The sequence below is a fragment of the Procambarus clarkii genome, chromosome 36 (assembly GCF_040958095.1).
Source record: "Procambarus clarkii isolate CNS0578487 chromosome 36, FALCON_Pclarkii_2.0, whole genome shotgun sequence".
Taxonomy (NCBI): Eukaryota; Metazoa; Arthropoda; class Malacostraca; order Decapoda; family Cambaridae; genus Procambarus; species Procambarus clarkii.
Genome location: NC_091185.1, coordinates 40,438,620 through 40,456,377, shown reverse-complemented (window position 1 = coordinate 40,456,377; position 17,758 = coordinate 40,438,620).

Here is a 17,758-nt window from a genome sequence, read left to right as displayed (position 1 = left end):
TCTTGAGTTATCAAACAGGTCCCGTTAAAGGTGTCATTAGACGATAACTGCAGGATGGATTTGAAGAAAGTAGAACAGTGCAAACTGGAACTAGCAGGTCCATTGTTCATCACAATGAAATATGTGAAGTAAAACATGTGTATGGGGCAAGTAACAAAGTATGTAGACTAGCAGATGTTGTCACCGCTCGTATAAGACTTGGCTACAAGTATCTTTGGCAGTTCGGCTTGTATAGGGATCTAGATGAAGTAAAGTGTAAAGTGTGTGGACATAGGCAGGGACACACACTCGAACCACTATATCTTGGATTGTAGTAAAATTGAGCCATTTAGAGATAAATCTAAGCTTACTCTGTATGATATGGCAACCTATCTTATTACCATGGATAAATTACCTGAAATTCTTGCACTGTATCCATATTTCGCATCCAGTAGATAAACGACATATGAGATGAAGAAGCAAGTAATGTATTGTGAAGACTAATAATAAACAGAAGCTACCCTATGACTCAATCTCCATTGGTCGAACTATTATGAATTACCGATAAGACCTACCATTAATGTATAATGACTTAATGTAAATATATAGCTCTTGAAATAGCACTTTCTCTGTTACTACCTGACATTATAACGATAAGGTGTGAAGGAGAGATGAAATTGTTTATGTAATAATCTAAGATGAGGTCTGATAAAGACCTTTTGTGCCCTCTGTAATGCTTTTTGCGCTACAGCTCACAGAATGGGTATGGGGTGCACAATAAACTAGCCGTCTCAGGTGGCAACAATGTAAGAACAACAACCACAACAACAACAACCTCAACAAGAACCACAACAACAAAAACAACCACAACAACAGCAAAAACAACCATAACCACAATAATCACAACAACAAGAACAACAACAACATCCACAACAACAACTACAAAAGCAAAAACAACAACAGCACCAATAACAACAACAACAACAATCACAATAACCACAAAAACAACCACAACAAGAACAAAAACAACAAGCACAGCAACAACAACCACAACAACAACAACCTCAACAAGAACCACAACAACAAAAACAACCACAACAACAACAACAACCACAACCACATCAATCACAACAACAACAACAACATCCACAACAACAACAACAACAACAGCACCAACAACAACAACAACAACAATCACAATAACCACAACAGCAACAACAAGAACAAAAACAACAACAACCACAACAACAACCACAACAACAACAGCCACAACAACAACCACAACAACAACAACCACAACAACAACCGCAACAACCACAACAATAACAACAACAACCATAACAACAGCAACCACAACAGCAAAAATCAACAACAAAAACAAAAATAACAATAACAACAAGAACAGCAATAACAACAAGAACAACACCAACAACAAAACAAAAACAGGAACAACATGAACAACAACAACAACAACAAAAACAGGAACAACAACAACAACAAGAACCATAACAACAACCTCAACAACAACAACCTCAACAACAACAACAACAACAACAACAACAACAACAACAAAAACAACAAGAACAACAACAACAACAGGAACAACAACAACAACAACAACAACTACAACAATAAAACCACCACAACAATAACAACAACAATCATAACAACCACAACAACAATCATACACAACAACAACATAAAGAACAAAAACTACAACAACCATAGCAACAACAACAACCACAAAAACAACAACCACAACTACAAAAACACACAACCACAACAATAACAAAAACACGAACAACAACCACATCAACAACCACAACAACAACTACAACAACAACAACCCCATCACATGTGACATCAACAACAATAACATCAACAACAACAACTACAACCACAAAAACAACAACAAAAACAACAACATTAATAACAGCCACAACAACAAAAAGAACAACTACAAAAACAACGAACACATCAACCATGACATCAACAACAACATCAACAACAATTACAACCACAACAACAACAACAACACCCACAACAACCACAAAAACAACAACACAAATAACAGCCTCAACAACAACAAGAACAACAACAACAAAAAACAACAACAACAAGAACAACAACAACAAAAACAACCACAACAACAACCACAACATCCACAACAACAACAACAATAAGAACAACAACAACAACAACAACCACAACAACAACAATAAGAACAACAACAACAACAACAACCACAACATTAATAACTAGAAGAACAACAACAACAACAACCACAACAACAACGATAAAATCAACAACAACAATAGGAGCAACAACAACAATAACAACAACAACAACAACGATTAAATCAACAACAACAAAATGAGCAACAACAACAACAACAACAACCACAACAACAACGATTAAATCAACAACAACAATAGGAGCAACAACAACAACTACAACAGCAACAACAACGAAAACAATAATAACAACAACAAAAACAACAACCACAGCAATAAAACAACCACAACAATAACAACAACAATCATAACAACAACAACAACCACAAAAACAACAATCACAACAACAACCACAACAAAAACAACCACCAGAACAAAAGCAACAACCACAACAGAAACAACAACCACAACAACAAGAAGAACAAGAACAAGAACAACAAGCACAACTACAAAAAAACACAACCACAGCAACAACTACAACAACAACAACCACATCGCATATGACATCAACAACAACAACATCAACAACAACAACTACAACCACAACAACCACCACAACAACAACATCAAGAACTAAAACAAAACAACAATAAAAACAACAACAAAAAGAACAACAACAACAAAAACAACCACAACAACCACAACAACAACAACCACAACACCAACAACAACAACGACAACTACAACAACAATAAGAACAACAACAACAACAACCACAACCACAACAACAACTACAACAATAACAACCACATCAACCATGACATCAGCAACAACAAAAAGAACAACAACAACAAGAACAAGAACAACAACAACAACCACAACAACAAGAACAATAAGAACAACAACAACAACGATAAAATCAACAACAACAACAACGATAAAATCAACAACAGCAATAGGAGCAACAACAATAAGAACAACAACAACAACAACCACAACAAGAACAACAAGAACAACAACCACAACAACAATAACAACAACAACCACAACAACAACATTATCAACAACAACAACAAAAACAACAACCACAACATCATCAACACCACCAACAACAACAACAATCATAACAACCCCAACAACAACAACAACAACCATAACAACAACGGCAACAACAACAATCCCAGCAACCATAACAACAACAACAACCACAGCAAGAACAAAAACAATAACAACAATAACAGCCACAACAACAACTACAACAACAACAACAACTACAACGATAACCAAATCAACCATAAAACAACAACATCAACAACAACTACAACCACAACAAGAACCACAACAATAACCACAACAAGAACCACAACAACAACAATAACAACAACAACATCAAGAACAACAACAACCACAACAACTATAACAACAACTACAACAACAACTACAACAACAACACCAACAAAAACAACAACACTAACAAGAAGAAGAACAAGAACAACAACAACAACACCAACAAAAACAACAACACTAACAAGAAGAAGAACAAGAACAACAACAACAAGCACAACAACAACCACAACCACAACAAAAACAATAAGAACAACAACAACAACAGCAACATCAACCACAACCACAACAACAGAATCACTTGTTACTCAACAATATATTTTCATTTCAAAATATTTACATTTCTCGCTCTCTATAAAATAAAAATTTAGCTTAACAATTTTGAACCGTAAACATATTCCTCCAGTTTTGTAAATGGTTTTCTTGTTTGTATAGTGAGAAGGGAACGCTACAGATGACAGTGAAGTTGTAAGTGTTCCAAGTGGTGAAGATGATAGTGAAGGTGTTTGAAATGGTTAAGATGGTGCTTGAAGGTGATGGTGAAGGTGAAGGTGACGGTGATGGTGTAAAGAGATGGTGCAGCCCTGCAGAGTCGTCAATATGACGACCCACATTATCCTGTTACTGATGATTTAATGGTTTTCTGTCACCCGAGATGTCCAGTGTTGGGTGTCCCTGGTGAACCCTGGGTACTCCTGGTGGTCCCTGGGATGTCCCTGGGGCTCCCTGAGATGTCCCTGGGGGTCGCTGGTGATCCCTGGAATGTCCCGCTTGGTCTCGTAGGGTCCCTGGGGGGTCCCTGGGGGTTCCTGGGATGTCCCTGGTGGTCCCTGGGATGTCCTTGGAGGGTCCTTGGTGGTCCCTAGGATGTCTCTGAGGGTCCCTTAGGGTCCCTAGAATTCCCTGGTTGTCCCTGGGATGTCTTTGGGTGTCCTTAAGGGTCCCTGGGCGTCCTTGGTGGTCCCTGGGATATCCCTGGGGTTCTTTTAGGAGTACCTGGTATTCCACTGGATGTTCCTGTGGGTCCCTGGTTGTCCCTGGGATGTTACTGGGGTCCCTGGTGGTCCATAGTGGTCCCCTGGTGGTCCATGGGGGTCCCTAGGATGTCCCTGGGGGTCCCTTCGGGTCCCTGAGATATCCGTGGCGTTCCTGAGATGTCCATGGGGTTCCCTGGTGGTCCCTGGAATGTTTCTCTGGGTCCCGTAGGGTCTCTGGGGGTCCCTGGTGGTCCCTGGGATGTCCCTGGGGTCCCTAATGGTCCCTGGGATGTCCCTAGGGTCCCTGGGATGTCCCTGGGGGTCTCTTATGGTTCCTAGGGAGTCCCTGGGGGTCCCTGGTGATCCTTAGGATGTCCCTGGGGGTCCCTGGCGGTCCCTGGGATGTCCTTGGGGGTCCTTGGGGTCCTTGGTGGCCCCTTGGATGTCCCTGAGGGTCCCTAGAAGTCCCTGGTTGTCTCTGGGTGTCCCTGGGGGTCCCTTAGGGTTCCTGGGCGTCCTTGGTGGTCCCTGGGATTTCCCTAGGAGTTTTTTGGGGTCCCTGGTATTCCCTGGGATGTTCCTGTGGGTCCCTTGTGGTCCCTGGTGGTCTCTGGTGGAGGTACCTGGGATGTCCTTGGGGGTCCCTGGGATACCTTAGGGTCCCCTGGGAGTCCTTGGTGGTCCCTGTGATGTCCTTGAGGGGTCCCCTTAGGGTCCCTTATGGTCCCTGGGGGTTCCTAGTCGTCCCTGAGGTGTTCGTGGGGGTCCCTGGTGGTGCTCTGGTGGTCCCTGGAATGTCCCTCTGGGTCCCGTAGGGTCCCTGGTGATACCTGGGATGTCCCTGGGGGGTCCCCCTAGGATGTCTCTGTGGGGTTCCTGGGGGTCCCTGTGTAACACGGGTACGGGTTCCTCTCTCTTTACTTCCTTCTTTCTACTCCCTCTACCCGTATTCTTACTTTTATTTCTAAACCAAGGGACTCCAAAACTTTTACCAAAGCCAACTCCACGCCACGTGGTCCTAAGACGATTGACCGACTTAGGATTCTACACCCAGTATGACGTGACCTAAGCTCTGAACAAAACCCTAGAGTCACCTCTGCTGCCACCACCAGACCAGTAATACAAGAGCAATGATCGAGGTCTGGATCGATCACGCTAATTAATCAACCTAGGGGCTTGATCCCCACTATAAACGATGACCTTGAGTGTGGAATAAATTACACGGTAATGATAATTCCGATTCGATGTTAGAATCGGCGCCCAATGCAACTCTGCCTCGTGTGGACCACGTGACCAGGACAAGTATACACATAAAACACATGGAAACAATAAAATGCAAATTAATAACAAATTTAATTTATTAAAAGAAAACTAAAACAAAATCTAAATGTGTTCACTCCCTATCACTTTAACACTCCCTACTTGACCTGAGTGGCAAATGAGAAGACTATCCCTATAATTAACAATAGCAACTATACCTTGGGCGACCACAGCTCTAGGTGTTGGGTGGTCTTGGGGAGAGGTAAGATGTTTGACCTCTCCCAGCTGCTCCCGTATTCACACTGATTTTTTTCCTTGTCTGGACTACCCCAGACAGAGTATTGTATTGTTCCGCATCGCTTACCCAGTTACTTTAGCAAGGTTAAGTTATAACAATTATCCTCTGTTTATACTGAATTGATCCAGACTGGTTGAATTATTTTACTGAATTAAATTACAAACATCTAACGGCAGAGCTGTTCCCGATCACAAAAATGGTTATTAAAACTTGTAGAAATAGTAGAAATAGTAGACCTGTCAACCCCTGATGACCTATGACCGCCGGTCACTCCGCCTTAAAAGTTAGATCCGATTCGTGACGTCACTGATGGTGACTTAAACTCAATAATTAGAATACTCTTGATATTGTATCCAGTACTATTATACAATACAATTTTAATGCAAAATGAATAAAGGCTAATTTTCTCTAAATTGCTGAATACTATAGGATGATTCATTATACGCAGATATGAACAAAGCGTCGGTTATTTCCACCGCGAATTCCCCTGGGGGTCAGGTCACCATGCGGCTCAGCTTCCCATTCTCTTTTGTCGATAAACCACTCTGGATAATTCTTACAACAGCCTAGTTTGTTACAACCCCCCCGCACAAGCACTTAGTAAACCTTGTTAATTTGTTAAAATTCACGAGGTTTAGTATCCAAACCCACAATTCAACTCATGCCACAAACAAAAGCTAACCTAACTAATAAAATTTGACAAATAATAGTCCAACATCATAATGAACATGTTCATATTTCATAAATTTCTCAGCTGTCAACTGACAGCAATCCTCTAATATCAGGAAACATACATCCTATCCTTACTGACATAGCTAAATAACATGTCCCTACTCTACCATCAAAAACTAGCTATTAAACTCTCTTGGCTCTTCACTAGCCAAGTCCATGTGTCCTCTAGAGCCGGCCACACCGTGCTCAAACAAACATTAAAGTATATCTTCAGACTGAACTTTCAGTCATCCGGGAGCGTACTACGGAACTATCAAGCTCACATCCGTGTACTAACCACTCCCCATCAATGTCAACCTTAACATGCTAAGGAACACACCTAACGTTTATTACATGTATCTAAAAATATAAAAAAAATTCCTATACTATATCACAGGTTTCAGCTGACTGTACAGCCAAGTGTTCTCACTCACTAGAAGTGTCAATGTTTATATTGGTCCGCCTCTCCTGTGTTCAAACATTCTGAAAAAAAATAGCACAACATAATTTTCCAAACCGTTTGTTCTGGGCTGAGACAATTACACAGGGGCTTCGATTTTGATTACTGACCAATTTATAGAGCAAAATTCATATATTATACCAGAATTATTTTAAATCTGTTTTTCAACATTTAAAAAATAGTGATTCTAACTCTGTTTTTCAACATTTAAACAAAAGTGTCCAGATGTTCTTTACACAGATGTTCAGAGCCACTTTGTTGTTTGTATCAATTGTTCATATTGAGTAAACGAGAAAAAAAAATCGATGCTGCTGGATGCTGAATGTAGTCGTTGACGATGACGGTGTCGATCTTGCTTCTTCTCATGTGTAGACATCAATACCTGGTCCTCTTGTACTCCCATCCGGTACTCTTGAATGACGACAGAGTGTAGTAGAGCGGAGTGCCAAGTGACAGCTGTAGAATACTGTTACTTCGGCCATTAATCTTGCTCTCGACAGTCCACACGCCTTCGTATTAATCACAGTTCACACGGTAGTCTTGATGTTAAACTTGTCGCAGATGACCACAGCAGAGCAGGACTGGATGTACCAACGGTGTCTCTTAGCAGGAGTGGTGTCAGAAGGTCGTAGAGGCGGGTTGCTTGTTTGCAGAACAGGTGAATCTCGTCTTCCATCATCGCTCACGTCATCTCAGGCGTTTCTTGATGTCACCAGGTTACTAGGCCGTAAACACCAACTGTGCATACCCTCGTACCGCCGACTTTAGGCCAAAGGAGACAATTTTGCGACCTTCTATTGGCGAGTCCCGGTACTCTGTAGGGAAACCGTGCCTTCCACCTGTGACCGCCTTACTTCTGCTTTCTTGTTACTTCAGATGACGTAATCATTAATCTTCCGGCGAAACTCTTGAGTACTGCTACGTGCTTTCCATTTCTTGACCTCTCCTCCAACACTGCTGGAATGGCTGCAGTCTTGATGACGCAGCAGGTGGGTATTGGTGATCTCGAGACAGCTACCCCGGCGTTGTATGGCACCTCCGGTGACTGCTATAATGTGGACAGCTCGCTGGCCCTGACAACCTCGTTAGTGACGTGAGGCGTCGGCCGGGTGACTCTTGGACAGTCACTCATCCCCAAAGTAACTGATGTATGGGTTACTGGGTCTGGTGGGGGGAGGGCTTTGTGTAACGTGCCTCCCCCCTCGGTCTTTACAGACAAGGGTTCACGTGTGGCTGGAACAACTGGGTCGGTGTACCCATCAGACCTGGGAACAGACAGACACAACACAGCGGAAGCATAGATATACTCTGGGTTTGGTGGAGGTGGAACCCCAGAGCACGGTAAAAGTTGCTACCTGAGTCAAGTATAGATATAGTACCTCTCATTGCCTTTACAGGAAAATCTAATGAATACTAAATTATACTAACTAGGGAAGTTACTTTACTGTATAGCGCGAGATCTCGTCACCATAGGGTGGCGAGACTGCACCTGACTACTGATGAGCGATGACAGAGGGTCATCCTCATCTTCTGACTCGTCGGTGAAGCCATGAGTCAGCACTGCTGAGTCAGGAACTAGACCCGCTGAAGGCAGTTCTAATTCCTCTCTAGCATGATAATGTTTCAATTTATTCACGTGAATTGTCCTTTCCACCTGGTCCTCGAACACTCCTTTTATAACAAGATTAACCGGCCCCGCCCTTTTAATTACTCTATAGGGTCCTCGCCACCTCGGAGCTAGTTTCCTGCTCTGATTGGCGGGCGCAGCCTCATTCACTCTCAATACGAGGCTTCCTTCCTTCAACTCAAGAGGGCGCACTTTCTTGTCATAAAAATGAGCATACCGAGTCCGTGCCTTCTTGGACGCTTCAGCTGCAATATTCCATGCATTTCTCATTTTTCCAAGGACCTCTGAAGGATAGTCCTCCCCGTATGCAACATTATGTCTGTTAAGCAGACCTGACGGGAAATTGCATGAATTACCAGTAAACAAATGAAGTGGTTGGGTGTTAATTGATTGGTGGATGGCAGTATTCAAGGCGAACTGAACATAGGGTAGGTGTTCATCCCAGGTGTTTGCATCATGTTCAGCAAGGATTGCAAGCATATCCTTGACTGAACGATTAGTCCGTTCCGTCATTCCGTTTGCTTGTGGGTGGTAGGCCGTTGTAAAAGCCGAAGTTGTCTCTAAAATCTTACAAACTTCTCTAAATATATTCCCATTGAATTCTTGACCCCGGTCAGAGACTAAAACTTTAGGAGGTCCGAATACAGTAACGAACCTACGCAAGAACGCATCTGCAACCGTACGAGAATCCTTCTGAGGTAATGCAACTAGTGTAGTGTATCTAGACAGATGGTCAACTAGCACCAACACGTATCTGTTACCCGCATGACTGTGGTGTAAATCAATCAGATCGGCCCCCACACGATCTAACGGTTCACAAATTTCAGGAAATTCCTGAAGTGGGGCTTGTACCTTAAGGGTACCTTTCCTCCTCTGGCAACGAGGGCACGACTTCACGAAATTGATTACCTCAGAAAGTAATCCTGGAAAATAAAATAGAGACTTTGCTTTTAAGTGCGTTTTAAAGATCCCCGGATGCCCTGCAATTTTTGAAGCATGCGCAAGCTTTAACGCTGATGACCGCAACGCGTCCGGAATAACTAGCTGAAATACTGCCCTATCATTCTGGCTGTTGACATAATACAGGACGCCCTGTTTCATCTCAAAATCATGAATAGGTAAATTCTTTTTCTTTTTCGGGTATTTTCCTCCCTCTAAATACTCAATAATCTCTTTCCATCTCGGCTCGTTCATCTGGTATTCTCTCATTTTATCCGATGGAATGGTTTCAATATTTTCATTAATCTGCATTGCCGCTATATTTCTACTTAGCGTATCTGGCACAACATGTGCTGGACCAGGCTTGTACAAGATCTGGAATGAGTGGGCCGAAAGTTCGTGAGACCAGCGTGACATTCGTGGACATTTCGTTCGCTTTTTAAATATGTGTGTTAATGCTCGATGGTCTGTGTAGATTACAAAATGCCGCTGAAATAGGTAAGGCTCGAAATACCTAACTGATTCTACTACTGCCAGTGCCTCCCGATCCGTAGCTGAATAACGAACTTCAGGTCCTTTGACCTTCCTACTGAAATAGGCTACTGGATGGGGTAAATTATCTGCGTCTCGCTGAATTAAGCACCCGCCAATAGCAATACTGCTGGTGTCAGTGTGCACTTCCCACTCTTTCTCAAAATCAGGAATAGCCAATACCGGTGTCGTGATTAGTTGGTCTTTCAGTTTGCGATAGGCCTCGTCATGTTCTGATTTCCACACAAACTTCGCATTTTTCTTTGTCAGATCAGTCAGGGGTGCTGAAATGCCAGCGAAACCTTCAATATGACGACGAAAATATCCGGCCGCCCCCAAAAACCTACGCACGTCCTTTGCTGTCCTTGGAGTAGGCATGTCAGCAATGGCGCGGCAAGAATCTGGGTCAGGTCGGATACCGTCTGGGCACACCTGGAACCCCAGAAATTTGAATTTCTGAGCCGCCAAGGTGCACTTCTGAACATTCAGCCTGAAACCTGCCTGATCTAACAATTTCAAAGTCTCAGTCAAGTCCTGTAGGTGTTCCTCAAACGTCCTGGAATATATCACAACATCATCCAGGTACGCTAAAGAATGCCTACCCAGTACCGGACTAAGGATAAAGTTGATGGCCCTCTGAAACGACGAAGGCGCTGTCTTCAAACCAAACGGCATCCTACGGAACTGATAAGTGTGCCTACCATCCGAGAATGCTGTTTTTTCCCTATCCTGTTCTGCCACCGGAATCGCCCAATACGCCGATTTTGCGTCAAGAGTTGAGAAATACTTAGCAGCACCAAATTGATCTATTATCTCCTGTATTCGGGGCAACGGATACACATCACCCTTAGTTAATTCGTTCACCTTCCGGTAGTCAACACAGAAACGATAACTACCGTCCGGTTTCCGAACTAGCACAACAGGAGAGAGCCACGGTGACGTACTAGGCTCTATCACGCCCTGTCTCAACATTTTCTGGCACTCCTCCCTGATAATGTTCTTTGCCTGTTCCGGCAACCTCCACTGTCTTGTGTACACAGGCAAATGGTCACCAGTTGGAATGGTGTGCTCGATCTTATCAAGGAGACCAATCTGGTCATCCTCTGTCGCAAACAATTTCGGGAATTTTCGTAAAACTCCTCTCAGTGCCTTCCTATCTGCCTGTGCAACATGTTGCAAATCAAGTGCTGAAATTAATTTTTCCACTTCCTCAACATTCTGTGCAACATTTCTCGTCTCGTATTGTACTTTGGATGGTGTTTTAGTATTCAACATATTCAGCGCACTACATTGTGCAGTGACGGCTGGCGTCTCAGCTGACTCATGGTGAAAGATTTCTGTGTCCTCCACCATGGTTCCCTGAGATACCCTATCACCTGCCCTGAAGCGAAAAGTCTTATGTGAAAGATTGACAACTGGAATGAGTGCACCTTTATCGAGCACTACAACTAAGTGATGAGGAATTAATAAACTATCACATCTCCCAGCCACCTGAAGGGTGGTACCTGGTTGTATGTGACGTCCCACGGCTACTTTAATAAATTTAACAGAATGTGGTGGGCAACTCTGTTTGGTCAATGCATGCAAGGCGCATGACCTCTTAACTGTGTCTGGAAGAGACTTAAAAATCAATTTTGGAAAGTGCGCATTATATTTCAGCCTCCGTTTAATTGAAGCTACAACTGGGGGATGGTCGATCATCTCCACTGGGTAGGAAGTCTGTCCCAACTGCAACCTGCAGTTCCTAGCCCCTTTTTGAGCAGACAAGGAATAATTAAATCGCGACAGAAAATCAGTTCCCATTAAGATGTGACCAGGAAAATCAAGGTTCTCTACGATCGTACATGTGTGAGGCTGCAATTCCCCATCAATCTCAAAATTAACTGTACCTTGACCTACGATCTCAATCTTTTCCCCATTGACTGCTGTTAATGTCTTTGCGCAACGTTGAAGACGTGCATACTTAAAATTGCTGAAGGCTGACTTTTTAATTACTGTTGCCTGGCTTCCTGTATCAACAAAAGCTGTCAATCTCACACCTTCCACTTTCACCTCAAAAGTAGGCCTACCATCACTAGGAGCCTGCTTTCATGCTTTCGTAGGAGTGACTTCGCAATCCCTCTGTATATGCCCGCGCTTCCAGCAGGAGTAACACCTCCGCGGATCTCTGTTGGTACCCCGCGCAGGGTGGCTCGAACTTGCCGCTGAGGGCTGCCTCCCGCTTGATGAACCCGCGCCACAGTGACTCGGCTTGGCTCCCTCGCCTTTACTTAACGCCTCTACGTATGGCGACAACTGAGTGCCCGGCGTCTCCGTGCGCATCTGCCTGTCTAAGGCTGTGGCGGCCTGGGGTTGGGGTTGAGGTATGGTGTGGGTGGCCTGGGGTTGGGGTGTGGATGGAGGTTGGGGTTGAGGTATGGTGTGGGTGACCTCAGGCTGGGGTGTGGATTGAGGTTGGGGTGGGTATGGGGTGGCCTGGGGTTGGAATGGGTATGGGTATGGGGTGGCCTGGGGTTGGAATGGGTATGGGTATGGGTATGGGGTGGCCTGGGGTTGGAATGGGTATGGAGTGGCCTGGGGTTGGGGGAAGGGTTGGTATGGGAACTGAGGATGGGGTTGGTATGGGAATTGAGGATGGGGTTGGGGTTGTTGTAGTGACGGATGAGGTGTACCTAGGTGTTGTGGGTGTTGTGGTATTGGTGTTATGTTGGGTAGTTCCTGCTGTTGGTGTGGTTGTTCATGTTCCCGTTGAACAGGTTGCTGTTCTCTATCGAGCGAAGTGGGACGTCCTGCCATACTAACTGAGGCCCCATGTCTACCCTGCTGGCATGGCGTCGATGTTATTTGTGGGGGAACCCAAGACGGCTCTCCCCACTCATGGGACGACTCCTCACAAGACTCCCCACTCATGTCAATAATAGTATCTCTCCAGGGATGGAAAGATACCCTCGACTGCCCAGTCCCATGCAGAACCCGTGAACTCGTCGCTTCAGTCCCACTGGCCCCACCTGTGGTGCCAGTTGAGCTACCTGAGCGATCCCCAGTGGTGTCGGAAGAGGTTCTATCCTCTACACTCCCATTCCCACTGGTCCCTACTGACTGGTCATTATCTGGGTTAAACATTTTCTGTGATTCCTGGTGTGCCACGTCTCTTCTAAACTACCCTTTAGTACACCCTCGACCCGGACTCACTACAACCGTGATCTTACACAAAAAAAAATCACAACTCTATTCTAAGAGAAAACTACTAGATTCCCAAAATAGGAAATACAACGATTTATCGAGAGAATCGCTGAAGTGAATCCAATGAATGAGTGTCTGCCCCGCACTCGTGTCTGCCCGTGAAATATCCCGCAGTTCTATTGCTGAAACCTAAGTCCTTTACGTTAAAAAAAATTAAAGAATCTAATTTATATAAAACAATTTAAATGATAACGCAACTAACGCACAGCACTCGTGATGGATTAATAAAGAATATTTACTGTACTTGAATACTAAACGCGCTTGAAGTGAGCAGCGTGGCCACTGATGACTGATGGAGCGGGACCAGCTGCGCTGAAAAAACTAAGTCCCGCGCTTTTTCGCTTAAACGCTGAAAAATCAAAAATTGTTGTTCTGAAGGAAAATAACTAGTTTTACGTTAATAAACCGCTCTAGCGATTAATATAGACACCCAGGACCTATAAATGCTTACTAAAAATTGAATTTTTATCAAAAAACTGCGCTTTTACTCAATTGCTGGACTCTGCCAATTTTTCTGACTCCGAGGGAAAAAATATTCTATCACCCCAAATATCACAAAACTCCTTTAATTCACAAAAATTTGGGTTTCTCGTTCCCAGATATAAATACGTTATTATTCACTACCGACGTTGTATGCAGAACAATACTGACACTTCGGGCGGTTTCAACACTCACTAATTCGAATTTTCGTCAAAATCAGAGATTTTCACCTCAAATGGACTCTGACAAAATTACGACACGATTTTCTCGAAAAATAACTAAATTCGGCAAAAATGTAATTAACACTGTTTAATGCCTACGGACAGAATTACGTCCCTTGCGCGCACTAGAGAGTAATACTGACCCCAGAATATACACGAAACATGAAAATTAGAATTTCCGCCAAAAAGTCAGATTCTAGCCCAAGCTGGACTTAGAAAATTTTCCACCTACGTTTCTACTGAAAACAGAATTCTAAGTCTACAAACACAATTCTACCGTCTTACTGGTAACAACTAGAAAATATCACTCGCATCGACTGGAGAATCCTAATGACGCCCAGATCATACACGTGACCCACGAATACAAATTAATTACAGTTAACGAGTTTCCGACATCGACTTAGCCGAAAACTTATCCCAAAATACTTAGAAATATACCACGGACTCTATTAAGCATTTACACGCAACTTATTATCCCTTAAACTCCTTCACTTATCTATCGTGACCGACATATAGCCCTAAGTCCAGAGGATTAACAACGCCTCTGACTTAGACTAACAGAACAGGGAATAACAAAACTTAACGTACGCACTTAGCCTAATATGCAAGAAAATGCTAAACACTTTGAAAAATTTTTAACCGGGGATTGAATTTAGGGGAAAAAAATTAATCTAGAACAACGCAAATAAACGGAAATTACTTTATAAATTTAAGTATACTTAATTAAAAAAAATGCACTCGACTTAATCCTATAATTGTCCTTACCGGCTCGCCGTACCACACCTAGCCTAGGGGCCACACCCTCTAGGTTCCAACAGAGCGACACGCAGCTTTCAGCAACAATTATGACTAGGGACGACTCAACCTCCACTAAGTGTGCGATCACTTAGTTGTTGAATCGCTGCTAGGTAGGTTACTAGTCCGTCCCTCGGAGGCCGCAACGCCCTTCACGGATTACGTTTTTCCTTAGCGTTTTGGGTCGTCTAATAACGCCCTCGGACTATCTACTGGCGTCCCACAGATATATCCGCCCCCGACAGCCCTCAAGGAACTGCTGTTGAGAGTATGGTGGCTCCCAACACCTCTGAATTAATTGCAATGGGTCGAGTATGGTACCCAGTCCAATCAACTCGGAGCGGTCTCCTTTTCAATAAATCTATTTTAACAGTCTAATCTTACTAACTAACCTTAATCATATCAGCCCGTATGACCCAAGATTCGCCAATCCCCACTCAAACGCACTTGTGGGGCGCACTGCTAATCCTGACCCGCGGCTGTCTCCTTAGCATCCGCGCACGTGTTCGAACGGCTAGACGCGTGAGCCTTTCAACAATTTCAAACAAAATTGTTGAAACCACCGCTGTGCACCATTGTATCCCACCGCTGCCACCATTGTAACACGGGTTTGGGTTCCTCTCTCTTTACTTCCTTCTTTCTACTCCCTCTACCCGTATTCTTACTTTTATTTCTAAACCAAGGGACTCCAAAACTTTTACCAAAGCCAACTCCACGCCACGTGGTCCTAAGACGATTGACCGACTTAGGATTCTACACCCAGTATGACGTGACCTAAGCTCTGAACAAAACCCTAGAGTCACCTCTGCTGCCACCACCAGACCAGTAATACAAGAGCAATGATCGAGGTCTGGATCGATCACGCTAATTAATCAACATAGGGGCTTGATCCCCACTATAAACGATGACCTTGAGTGTGGAATAAATTACACGGTAATGATAATTCCGATTCGATGTTAGAATCGGCGCCCAATGCAACTCTGCCTCGTGTGGACCACGTGACCAGGACAAGTATACACATAAAACACATGGAAACAATAAAATGCAAATTAATAACAAATTTAATTTATTAAAAGAAAACTAAAACAAAATCTAAATGTGTTCACTCCCTATCACTTTAACACTCCCTACTTGACCTGAGTGGCAAATGAGAAGACTATCCCTATAATTAACAATAGCAACTATACCTTGGGCGACCACAGCTCTAGGTGTTGGGTGGTCTTGGGGAGAGGTAAGATGTTTGACCTCTCCCAGCTGCTCCCGTATTCACACTGATTTTTTTCCTTGTCTGGACTACCCCAGACAGAGTATTGTATTGTTCCGCATCGCTTACCCAGTTACTTTAGCAAGGTTAAGTTATAACAATTATCCTCTGTTTATACTGAATTGATCCAGACTGGTTGAATTATTTTACTGAATTAAATTACAAACATCTAACGGCAGAGCTGTTCCCGATCACAAAAATGGTTATTAAAACTTGTAGAAATAGTAGAAATAGTAGACCTGTCAACCCCTGATGACCTATGACCGCCGGTCACTCCGCCTTAAAAGTTAGATCCGATTCGTGACGTCACTGATGGTGACTTAAACTCAATAATTAGAATACTCTTGATATTGTATCCAGTACTATTATACAATACAATTTTAATGCAAAATGAATAAAGGCTAATTTTCTCTAAATTGCTGAATACTATAGGATGATTCATTATACGCAGATATGAACAAAGCGTCGGTTATTTCCACCGCGAATTCCCCTGGGGGTCAGGTCACCATGCGGCTCAGCTTCCCATTCTCTTTTGTCGATAAACCACTCTGGATAATTCTTACAACAGCCTAGTTTGTTACACCTGGGGGGTCCTTGGTGGTCTTTGGGATGTCCCTTAGTGTCCCTAGAATTCCCTGGTTGTCTCTGGAATGTCTCTGGGGGTCCCAGGTGGTCCCTAAGATGTCCCTGGGGGTCCCTTGGATGTCCCTAGGGGCTCTGGTGGTCCGTGAGATGTCTCTGAGTGTCCCTGGGGTCTCTCTTAGGGTCCATAGGTGTCCCTGGTGGTTCCTGGGATGCCCCTGGGGTCCCTTAGGGTCCCTTGGGGGTCCCTGGTGGTCCCTGGGATGTCTCTGAGGGGCCCTTAGGGTCCCTAGAAGTCCCTGATTGTCCCTAGGATGTCTCTGGGGGTCCCTGGGGGTCTCTTAGGGTTCCTGGGGGTCTTTGCGGTCCCTGGAATGTCCCTGGGGGTCTCTTAGGGGTCCCTGGTGGTCCCTGGTGGTTCCTGGGATGTTCCTGGGGGTGTCCCTGGTGGTCCATGGTGGTCCATGGGATGTCCCTGGTGGTCCATGGTGGTCGATGGGATGTCCCTGAGGGTCCCTAGAAATCCCTGGTTGTCCCTGGGATGTCTCTGGGTGTCCTTGGGGGTCCCTGGGCGTCCTTGGTGGTCCCTGGGATATCCCTGGGGTTCTTTTAGGAGTCCCTGGTATTCCATGGGATGCTCCTGTGGGTCCCAGGTGGTCCCTGGTTGTCCCTGGGATGTTACTGGGGTACCTGGTGGTCCCTTGGTGGTCCATAGTGGTGCCAAGGATGTCCCTGGGGGGTCCCTTCGGGTCCCTGAGATATACGTGGCGTTCCTGAGATGTCCATGGGGTTCCCTGGTGGTCCCTGGAATGTTCCTCTGGGTCCCGTAGGGTCTCTGGGGATCCCTGGTGGTCCCTGGGATGTCCCTGGGGT